We start from the raw sequence: 12,108 nt of genomic DNA, 5'->3' as shown, positions 1-12,108 counted from the left end.
AATCAATATTAAAAAATTACACTATTTTTTTCATGCTCAATCTTTGAAGTCCGATGTGTATTTTACCCTTACAGAACATCTCAATTCAAACTAGCCATATTTCAAATGCTCCATAGCCACATGTGGCTAGTGGCTACCATACTAGACAGCACAGCACTAGAGAAATTAAGTTCTGTTCTTTTTAACTGTTTACTATAGTGATTGCTTTTGTAAAATGGGTCCTGCCCTCCACAATGTAAATGGGACATCTTATGTAGTGAGTGTGCATAAAATGTAGGAACCTGAATTAGATTCTAAAGCTTGTCTTTTCCCACACTTCATGGTGTTCAAAACAGTGTTTCTTTGGGAAATAGCCTATCTTGTGATTATTTCCATTATTACCCCTCCCAATCCACCACCACCTTTCTAACTCTGTGGTGCCCCGTCCCCTCAGTTGGCCTCTTATGTCACTTGTAACTACTTGCTGATGATAAACCACAAATTCTGAGACAGTGTAAGGGAAGGAAGAAGGAAAGGGGTAGGTACCAAGAAAGGCACTGCCAAGCTTTCCACACTGGACCCACTTTACTCCTCAGAGCTTGACCTTCTTTCATTTACTCCCAAATTTGCATTTTCCTAAGAAACTTAGTCACATAAGAGTACGCCTCCAAATTGGTCCGGGAGACCAGCTGAGGAGCAGGTGCCTCACCCTGCTTTCTGTGGATAAAGAAAATGACTGTTGGCAGCTGGGAACTATGCTCAGGCTTCCTCTGGGCAATCCTGGCAGCAGAAATTCAAGAACAGAATGGGGAAGACACCCAGGAATGACACTCAACCTTCCTGAGCTTCCCTGTAACCCTTTCCTCAACCTCCTGATCTCCAAAGTGGATTCCTAGAAAGTTTGTGTCTTAAGGCCCTAAACTAGATTATTTCCTTAGAAAGCTGCTGAGTGGACAACAAAAGAGGGCAAGAAGAAACCAAAAGGGTATGGATTAATTTGTCTGGGATTTGGTGCCAAAACCACCTTGGAAGGCTAACCCCTCAATATCTCTGAAATGAGGGCCTGAGGATGCACATGAGTCCAATGTGTAATGGCTAATTCCAAGAGGCCCATGAAAATTTCCATTCAAATCTCAAACTACAATGTTCAGAACCTGGATGGAATCCGCCATCCTCCTCTCAAAAGGATGGCACCATACCAAGATGCTTTGCACTTGGGTTTAAATTCCCCTTCAGTCTTAGATTAACTACCGGAGCTTGCTTTCCTTAGTTGTTTAGAGATTAATGATCATCCCTTTCAAATTTTGTACTCTTAAAAATTCCCTTCTCCCTCTCCTCACCCTTTACCTTCACCCCAAAAGGCCTATTTCTCACTGATCTATTCTAACACATACCAACTCTCCTTCGGTAGGCATTCTTCCAGTTGCTCTGCTTACCACTCTGGCCCAGAGGAGGACTGTGCTTGCCTTCATCATAGTAGGTTTTGTGTTCCTACAACTGAAGAACTTTTTGGCTCTCAAGTGGATGATGGAACCCAATATGCCTTGAAGTGCTGAGCACCAGCAAGTACCAGTTATGCCAGCAATAAGGCACACTCTTGGATTGGGTTATGAGTTACTCAAACTAGGTAAAACACAAACAGTAACTGTGTTTTGGGACGGAACTGAAAGCAGGCTCAAATCAATGCCCTCCTTATTGGTGGTTCAAACCTTACTCTCCTGGCCTTGCTGCAAAGGACTGATCTTGCTGAGGTAACAGGTAATGGAAATAAGTTACAGGAGAAAGGCAGGAGCTGATGGGAAGCTAGGTGATTGTTGTGTTATTAGGTTCAGTCTAAGAAACCCTGCTATCCCTGGGAGTCAGTATGCGCAGTGGAAAATTCACAGGCTTTGAAGTCCAACAGACTAGTGTTCAACTTATGATTCAGCTGTTTAAATTCTCAAAGCTACAGTTTCCTCATTTGTAAAATTGGGGTAATAATGCCTACCTTATATGGTTATGCTGAGAATTAACTCAGATAATGTAGGTGAAAATGCCTAGTAAACTACAGCACATTGTTTAATGCTCAGAAAATGTTCTCTTCCTCTTCCTTAAAAATCCTGAATATTAAAACATCCAACTGACCAATTTAAGGGAGTCTGTCATATCTGTAGATATTACGACCTCTAGGGCAAGGACAATTAGGCTCCAAACTGTGAATTCCTCAATGCCTGAATAAGGTTTTTGAAAATGAGTGATGAGAGGTGACAGGTTAAAACAAACAGTAAATATAATACATTAGCAGGATCAAGACAGAGCAGATACAAACAAGTCACTATTATCATACACTTGGGTTTAAGAGTAACCATATAAGAGCACTGTGTTCAATAAGCTACCAAGAGCAAGGATACAGAATGCTATGCAAAAGTCTAATGGCTTTCTTTGGCACAGGCTCCTTCACAGATAAGGGAATGCACTGGAGAGGAAACATTTAGATTTCATTCATGCATCCACTGTTGTCTCCTGATGGACTTGCAAAGAAGCCAAATCCCATTCAGCAATTTGATCAAAGTAAGAAAAAGATATTAAGACCTCATAGGACAGAATGTAGGTCAACCGGTCCCATTTATAAAAACTGTGACACGACTAACTTTTATACTAATTCCTCGGGTAGCTAACAGTATGCATAGCACTCCTCAGTTTCAGAGGACTGCTCTCAAGAACATAAGAACACACAGCCCTCTGTACAGGGGCATTGCGAGTGGTCTCACAAGTGTTAGAAGCAGGTTGCCCTGATCTACCCACACTTTCCTGATTGGCCACATGACCAATAAGGCCATCCCTGAGTGCTGGCCAGCCAGAATTAATTAGCCTTGGGATATCTTCTCCCTACACAGAGAAGTGTTCACTGGTTCAAATGGGAAATGAACTCGTGACTTTGATTTCATTCTCACTTGCTCAGTCACTGGCCAAAGTAAATAGAGACCAGTGAAAACAGCAGGCATAAGAGATAGTTCAAGGATACACATAGAACAAGTGGAAACATGGTGTTTACAGCTGAGCAACAAGAGCAGCAATGGACCCAAGGCCAGACCACAACTACTTGGCTGCTGTCAGCCACTCACTTATTTTGTGACTCCTTCAGTACCTTCCATGTCATCCTTCAAACTGCTGACTGGTCTGGAAATTTTCTCCTTTTAATTAAATCTTCATTTGTTAGTTCTTCAGTCATATAAACTCAATGATAGTACCTACAAGTGTCAACTGTCATTCATCAATCTGTCCATCCATCTGTCTACCTCCCCCACAAACATTTATTGAGAGCTAGGTGCTAAAATTGCCCTAGCTTTGCTGGGATTTCTTTTAGAGATTTACATTGATGCATATATGGTGTTCATTATTTTCTGATTATAAAAGCATTTTGTTTTCATTTCAGAAATTTTTGAAAATACAGAAAATCATAAAGTATCCATAATTGTACAATCCAGAGATGATCACTTTTATTCCCCTCCATCTGTTTTCTTCACTTAACATTATATTGTGCATATTTTCCTATGTCATTAAGTTTTCTTCCAAAACATGACTTGTAATGGTTGCAGGTTCTTTTCAACATATGAGTATATGATATTTTAACCATTTCCCTATAGTCGTACATGTATATTATTTCCAATTTCTCACTGTTATAATATCACTATAAATACCCTTGCTCATAAATCTTTGACACATCTGTTTAATCCCTTAGGATAAATTCTCCAAAGCAGTATTACTAGGTCAAGGAGCATTAAACACTTATAAGAATTTTGACTCATATTTTTGCTGGCATTTCTTGAAGTGTAATGTTTCCTTAGGATATTTGCTAAGAAAAGTCAAAAGTGAGCCACAAATGAACAGACCACACTGATACAATTATCTCAAAGAAATAAAAGTGCATGGCTTCCTGAAAGCATAAACCATACCAAGAGGGCTAACCAGTTATTTTTTACAAAAGGAAATCTATTGATATGTCCTACTGCTGGAGTTAATCTGCAAATTTAGAAATGTGGACTAATGAGACACAGCAGTTTAAGAACACCCCTCACAGTACAACTGCATTATTGACAAAGCACTGTGTGATATGCTGATAGCAATTTCAGTGTGTTTTCACTGTTAAAATTTTCCAAAGTAGTTGCTTTGCGCAATACCATAAAGTGCTAAGTAAGCATAAGAAATGAAAACATGATCACACGGAGCCAGGAGACAGGTCTTGACACAGTTGAATCCTTGAAGCCATAGTCTCGCAGCGTTGCTGAACGGGAAAGATGGGCTCCACCTAATGGATCAACTGCGGCAGGGTAAAGTGCATGACAGTGCAATATGCTACTGCCCAGCCATATGTTCACTGGATTTACAAGCTGTTGGGACCATAATCAGCCACTGAGCTCAAAGAGTCCTCTCATGAGGAGTCCTAGAAACGGCCATTGCAGCTGCTTAGGATGTCAGTCTGTTTTAAGGCACAAAGTAGTTCCTGCTTCCTTCAAAATGCCTTCTACACAATGGGACAAGCAGGATGCATTTGCTCCAGAGCACTGGAGGGACTAAAATCATGTAAGACCAAGAGACTGAGGGAGGTCTCTTTATTTGTTTAGGTTTGTTTTTATTTGTTGTATGTTCCCAACAATCCCATGATCAAATCATATTTCCTATTTTCTATAATAAATCCCTATCGGTTCCAGTTCTGTCTCAATTGTACTGACATTAAGGCACTAAAAAGCTGACAAACACGCTGAGATAACATAGTCATTGGTCCAGTAAAATGCCACACTGTCTTACAAAACTGTTCATTGTGCTTTTACCACTCATAATATTTTTACAGATTTGCCCACTGAGCCATTCAACAAATATTAAGGCACTTCTTATAGAAAAGCAAACTGGTGTCATGTCATCTCAGAGGAGGTTTAAAAAGTAAGAAAACCAGGGGCTGACCCAGTGGTGTTGTAGATAAGTCCAGTGTGTTCCATTTCAACAGCCCGGGTCCCCGGGTTCGGATCCCAGCTGTGGACCTACACCACTCATCAAGCCATACTGTGGCAGCAACCCACATACAAAATAGAGGAAAGATTGGCACAGATGTTAGCTCAGGGCTAATCTTCCTCAAGCAAAAAGAGGAGGATTGGCAACAGATGTTAGCTCAGGGCCAATCTTCCTCACCAAAAAAAAAAAAGTAAGAAAATTAAAACAAGAAATTATAGCTGAATGGCTATGAGGTTATTTCAAATGTGAAAAACAGACTCATAATTCAAAATTCCAATCACCACTTTAAGATTAGTAGGTCCCTTAGTAATTCTATACAATGATGTGTTAAATTGTTTTTCTTATTTACTAAATAAACAGGAGAGACAAGTATGCATGAAGGCTGTTTATAGTGAGTTAGCCACAGCCCGAAATACAAGGGAATTCTGATACCAAGACGTTGAATAGAAAAAATGAAATATCCTTTTAGGGAAACCTCAGGAATTAAGATTAATGAGGAGCAGCTATTCTGAGAAGATGTGAAGATATTTGTTTTTTAAAAAAAGCAATTTTATTACTCTAACTTACATGCAATATCCTGAGTGGGCTAGGCTAACAAAAATATTTATTCCTTAAGTGACATGCTTTAGTGACTAGAAAGGAAGTATTTATAGTCAGGTTCTTAGTTGTTTAATCATCCCCCCCATAAATTTATTTATAGGCCTAACAACATACTTCTTTGCATTGGAGGAGAGAGGGCAAGAAGTCTAGCCCCATGTCCAAATTATTCAATGTAAACTAGTGGCATCTCTATCAATAATTCCAAGTTCTTCAATAAATAGTATAATATACAACAAGAACAAGTTCCTGTGTGTGTGGTGAACTGTGCTTACTTAGACTAGAGGAAGAAGGGGTGGGCTAGTGATGAAGGAGGTTGTGGAGAAGAAAGGCCAACCAGGCAAAGAGAGGGAAGCAGTAGAAAGTGGAGAATAACCGGAAATGATATATTTGCAGTTACAGGTCTCCAGGAAAATAATCCTAACCCAGTACTACAGTTAAGTGTCAAAGAGTGACCAATCATAACAACTAGTGACCTTCTTTCTCCCAGGATGCTAGAAAGAAAGGGGAACTAATGAAATTGATATTCTTTACTGCTCACCTGCCATAAACTTTAAGTGATCCTGGACAAGCCTGAGTCAGTACACCTCCAGCATAGTGATCATAAGCATGGGCTCATGAGCCAGACTGCCTGGCTACAATCCTGGCTCTGCTATTTTCTAGGAACAAAGTATCTTACCTTTCTGTGCCTCGGTTTCTCATCTGAAAAGTACGAATAGTAGTACCTACCTCATAGTGCAGCCGGAAGGATGTAAACAGAGTTTCATAAACACAATACACCTAGAACACTATCTGGCACATAATAAAAGCCATGTATATATTATTACTATTATCTGAGTTGTCTCATGCTCTACCCTCTCAAGAAAAGGGGGAAAAATGTTGAAAGTGTTTCCATCTTATAGCCTACATATTTTGATCATTTTATCCCTTCAAACCTGGGTTCTCCTGATCAGAAATGCCAGTTGTTTGATCTTCAGGTTACTGGTAACATGATGGATCTGCTCATTCCAAAGGAAAATATCCATGTCATCAACTGGAATTAGAGGAACCAATCTATATTTTGCTATCAAGAAGCTCCAGTGAAATCCCTCACAAGCCATCCTAATAAGCTAAACCACATGCTGGATTTTTTTAAAAAACAGCTTTCGGGAGGTATAATTTACAGACTTTAAAGATCACCTGTTTAAAGCATACAATTCAGTGTTTCTTAGTGTATTTACAGAGTTGTGCAACCAACACCATAATCTAATTTTAGAACATTTTCATCCCCAAAAGAAACCTTGCACCCCTTAGTGGTTCCTATTTCCCCCCAGCCCTAAGCAACCACTAATTTACTTTCTGTCTTGATGAATTTGCCTATTCTGGACGTTTCATATAACTGGGGTCATATAATAGGTGGCCTTTTGTGTCTGACTTCTTGCATTTAGCATGTTTTCAAAGTTCATTCATGTTGTAGCTATGTGTCAGTGCTTCATTCCTCTTTAGGGCTGAATAATATTCCATTGTATGGATAGACCATAATTTGTTTATCCATTCATCAGTTGACAGACATCTGGGTTGTTTCCACCCTTTCGTTATTGTGAATAATGCTGCAGTGAACATTGGTGTCCAAGTATCTGTTTGAGTCCGTTTTCAATTCTTTAGGGTATATATGCAGGAGCAGAATTACTGGGTCATATGTAATTTTATGTTTAGCTTTTGAGGAACTGCCCAACCGTCTTCCAAAGGAGCTGCACCATTTCACAGCCTCTTCAGCAACGTACAAGAGTTCAGCTTTCTTCACATCCTCACCAACTCCTGTTATTGTCTGTCTTTTTGATATGCTGGGCTTTTTACCTAGGAAAAAAATTATTTATCTTCCAAATCAGTGGTGCCTACTCATCTTTGTGTAACTCTTTCACTCTGAGTTTTTTTTAATTAATAGACTTATTTTTAGAACAGTTTTAGGTTTATAGATAAATTGAGCAGACAGTGCAGAGTTTGTGTTGTTTTGTTTTTTGACAAACAAGATTTGAACCAAGGTCCTCAGACTCTTTAAAGATACTTTCCTTGTACTCATTGACTCCAAAAGATTTTCCTTCTCAGTCTACCTTCTAAAGACACTGGTGGATCTATTTCATATCCAATGTGCCCCTAAAAAGTTATTTTCCAATCAAATTTGCAATTCAAATATACGACAGCGAGCTTGCTACTTAAGGGAATTCCATGGTGAACACTTCTGTGAAATACTGAATTCTTCATACGTGAAATAATCCCCTTCAAATGTCATATGGCAAGAGGTAGACCCTTGTTTCTCCCCGAGGCACCCTTACTATGTAGCCTATTTCACTATTGAAATGGGTTAACCCTTAGTGTTCTGTCAATCAAAATACTCTATTCCTCCTATTGGCCACCTGAGGGGATAATGGATTGATCCATGACTAAGAATAGGATAGGATACTACACCATAAATAAAAATAACAAGTCAAGGCCCGGCCTGGTGGCCTAGTGGTTAAGTTCATGTGCTCTGCTTCAGCAGCCTGGCGTTCACAGGTTCAATCCCAGGCATGCACCCACACACCACTCGTCAAGCCATGCTGTGGTGGCATCCCATATGCAAAATAGAGGAAGATTGGCACGGATGTCAGCTCAGGGACAATCTTCCTCACCAAAAATAAAATTAGATAAAATACCAAGTCAAATTCTTTAATCTGAACTATCTGCCCATGATTATGGCTACTATAAAGGCAGCAATACTCAAAGCTTTGGTACAGATCTCATCAGCTTCAAACTTTTTCTTCAAATTTTATCTTGAAAATATTGACCCTCCCTGCCCTCTTTACTCTTTTTCTATCAACAGAATATTAGCCTTTTTTAGATAACTTCAGGCTGGGTATTTAGTCATCGCCAGTGTCCTCTGTGATTTTCTCTCCCGATTGTTTTCTACGGGACTGTCTCAGGCTCAGTTCTTGGATCTCTTTTCTTGTCTATTGACACTCACTCTCTTGGGAATTTCATTCAGTATCTCAGGTTTAACAATCATCTATATGCTGATGATTTCCAAATATACATTCCTAGCCTATACCTCTCCCCTGAAACTCCACACTTCTATGGCTCACTGCCTACTCCACATCTCTTAAAGTCTAACAGGCACTTCAAACTTAACACATACAAAAAATTATTGCTTCCTCCTACCTCCCCCCAAAAAATACCTTGTACTTTCCAGAGTCTGCTCCATCTTTATGGCAATACTGCCCTTCCAGTGGCTCAGGCCTTGGACTAATCTTTACCTCTGCTCTCTCTCTCTCTTACAACACACACCCTATCCCCTAGCAAGTCATTATTTGCTCTTTTCCAAAATATAGGAATTTCAACTATTTCTCATGCCTCCACTGCTACTACCCTCATCCAAGCCACCATCACTTCTTGCTTGAATCATCACATTAGACTCCAGGCACACTCTCCCCTCAGAACCTTTGATTTGCTTTAGCCCTAGATTGGCTCCTTCTCTCACCTCCTAGAGACTTCAATCAAATTTGGCTTTCTCAGGGTGCGATCCTGCCAATATTCCCCACTCCTCTTCCCTGTTTTATTTTTCTATAAAGCATTTATCACCATCCAATATACCATATAGTTTACTCAGTAATCTTTTTATTATGTCTTCCTTCTGTAGACTAGAAGCTTCACGAGGCAGGGATATTTGTTGAATGAATGAATGAGTGAATGAATAATCAGTTTAAAAGATTAAATCCATTTCCCCAAGCACCTCTATTTTCCCTTAATAACCTCTTCTTTATCTACCATCCCATCATTATCTAGTAATTCAAAATTTAATTTCATTCCATTTAAATCCCACAGTATTTGAAACTTTGCTATATTTTAGACATTTTATCAGATTTTTGGATATGGATCAATTCATTTATTCATTTCACAAATATTCACTGAGTATATATAACTGTGCTAGGTACTGAGAACACATCAGTAAACAAAATTGGCAGAATCCCTATTTTTATGTAGCTTACAGACTAATAAGAGATATAAATATCAAATAATCATACAAATATAATATGTAGTTATTGAATACATGGTCTAAGAAATTATAATGAGGAAAGTTATTTAGATTGGTGGAGAGAAAATCAATGAAAGGTTTCCCTGAAAGAATAACACTTGAGCTGAGGTAAATGAAGGTCAATTTCCAATATATATAAATCCTTCAAGAAACTATCTTTCAGCTATACCACTGTGAAAAAATGGCTTCCTTTTTGCTCAACTATTTGGGAATGAATAGAGTATCTGACTGGTGTATTAGTCTTAAAAATAAACAACAACATACCACTACACACCTATAAGAGTGGCCAAAATCCAAAACACTGACACCACCAAAAGCTGGCGAGGAGGTGAAGAAACAGGAACTCTCATTCACTGCTGGTGGGAATGCAAAATGGGACAGCCACTTTGGAAGACAGTTTGGCAGTTTCTTACAAAACTAAACATACTCTTACCATACAATCTAGCAATTGCACTCCTTGGAATTTACCCAAATGAGCTGGAAACTGTGTCCACATAAAAACCTGCACACGAATGTTTATAGCAGCTTTATTCATAATGGCCAAAACTTGGAAGTAACCAAGATACCCTTCAGTAAGTAAGTGGATAAATATACTGTGGTACATCCAAAAGAAAAAAAAAGAAAATGAGCTATAAAGCCACGAAAAGACATGCAAGAACCTTAAGTGCATGTTACTAAGTGAAAGAAGCCAATCTGAAAAGACTATGTACTGTATGATTCCAGCTATATGATGCTCTGGAAAAGACAAAATCATAGAGACAGTAAAAAGATCAGTGCATTCCAGGGATTAGAGCAGGGGGAAGAATGAATAGTCAGGGCACACAGGATTTTTAAGACAGTGACACTATTCTGTATGATACTATAATGGTGGACACATGTCATTAGACATTTGTCAAAACTCAGAGAAAGCCAGCCCTGATGGCCTAGGGGTTAAAGTTCAGTGTGCTCTGCTTCAGCGGCCTGGGTTCAGTTTCTGGGCGCAGAACCACACCACTCATCTGTCAGTAGCCATGCTGTGGCGGCAGCTCACATAGGAGAACTAGAAGGACCTATAACTCAAATATACAACTAGGTACTGGGGCTTTGGGGAGAAAAAAAAAAGAGGAAGATTGGCAACAGATGTTAGCTCAGAGCAAATCTTTCCCGGCAAAGAAAAAAAAATTAAATTTACATTTGTAAAAACAACAACAACAACAACAACATAGAATGTATAACATCAGTAGTGAACTTTAATGCAAATGACGGATTTGGGGCGATAATGATGTGCCAATGTAGATTCATTGATTGTAACAAATGAATCACTCTGGAGAGGAATTTTGATGAGGGGGAAGCTGCGCGTATACGGAAGTAGGCAGCATACAGGAAATCTCTGTACTTTCTGCACAATTTTGCTGTGAACCTAAAATTCTCTAAAAAGTAAAGTCTACGAAAATTAATTTTTAAAACGTAGTACTTTAGACTGATACTTAAGAAGGTACTGTGGGGTGGCAGACTGAGACAGGGAAGAAATCCAATAACTATGTGCTAGTCTCAAATATGCCACAATCTGACTATGTGACACAACAAATTTTCTTAGTTTTTCTGGACCCTATTTTGCCTACCTGTACATAAAGGGGAGTAGATTTCAGTGGGTCTTAACCTCTTTTGGGTTGCTCCCCTCCAGGCTACCCTCCACACTAGGGTTATATTCCCCAAAAATAAGCTGGTTACATTATTCCCCTATTTTAAACTTCCTTTGCCTGCCCCCTCCCCCCAGGATAAAAGTCAAACTCTTTCTTAAGAAATATAGAAATTTTGTATCCTACAGGTCTAGGGACCACCTGCGCCAATTGCCTGTGACAAAGCAAATGCCTTTGCCCCAAATAAGGTTAGGATCTCAGGTGATGGGATACAAGAATCTCCATTTTCACAAGATCTCCAGGCAATTCTGCCTCAAGTGGTATTTGAAAACCCCTGCCCTGCATTTCAGCCACACTAAACTTTCCCCCACACTCCCCTGTCTGGAACATTTTTCCCTGCCTTATCCACAGGATAACATCTGCTCTTTAGCACAAATATCACCTCCGTTATGAAGCCTTTGGCCAATCCCCCAGGTAACTGGCTGTTCCCTCCTCTATGCTTCTACAGTACTTTGTTCATCTTTCACATAGTACTAAGTACCCACTATAATTATCTACTTACATGTCTGTTCCTCCTACTATAACGTGAACTTGAAAACAGTGACTATGTCTTACTCATTTTTATACGCGCAGCATCTAGGACATAACAGACACACAATAAATGTTTATTGAACAAACGAACAAATGGATAAAGACAAAGAACTCAACTATTCATTCCACAAATATTTGAGTGCCTACCATGTGCTGGACACTATTATAACACAAGAAAGTAGCCAGACCTTTTTCCCCGTAAGGCAATTAGAATTCTAGACTCCAGGTTCCATTTTAAGCCTCCTTTAGCATTTTATCTGTAGAAACTTCCCAATGAGCCACTTG

Source organism: Equus caballus, chromosome X (genome assembly GCF_041296265.1).
Source record: "Equus caballus isolate H_3958 breed thoroughbred chromosome X, TB-T2T, whole genome shotgun sequence".
NCBI lineage: Eukaryota > Metazoa > Chordata > Mammalia > Perissodactyla > Equidae > Equus > Equus caballus.
This window is presented reverse-complemented; position numbering follows the sequence as displayed.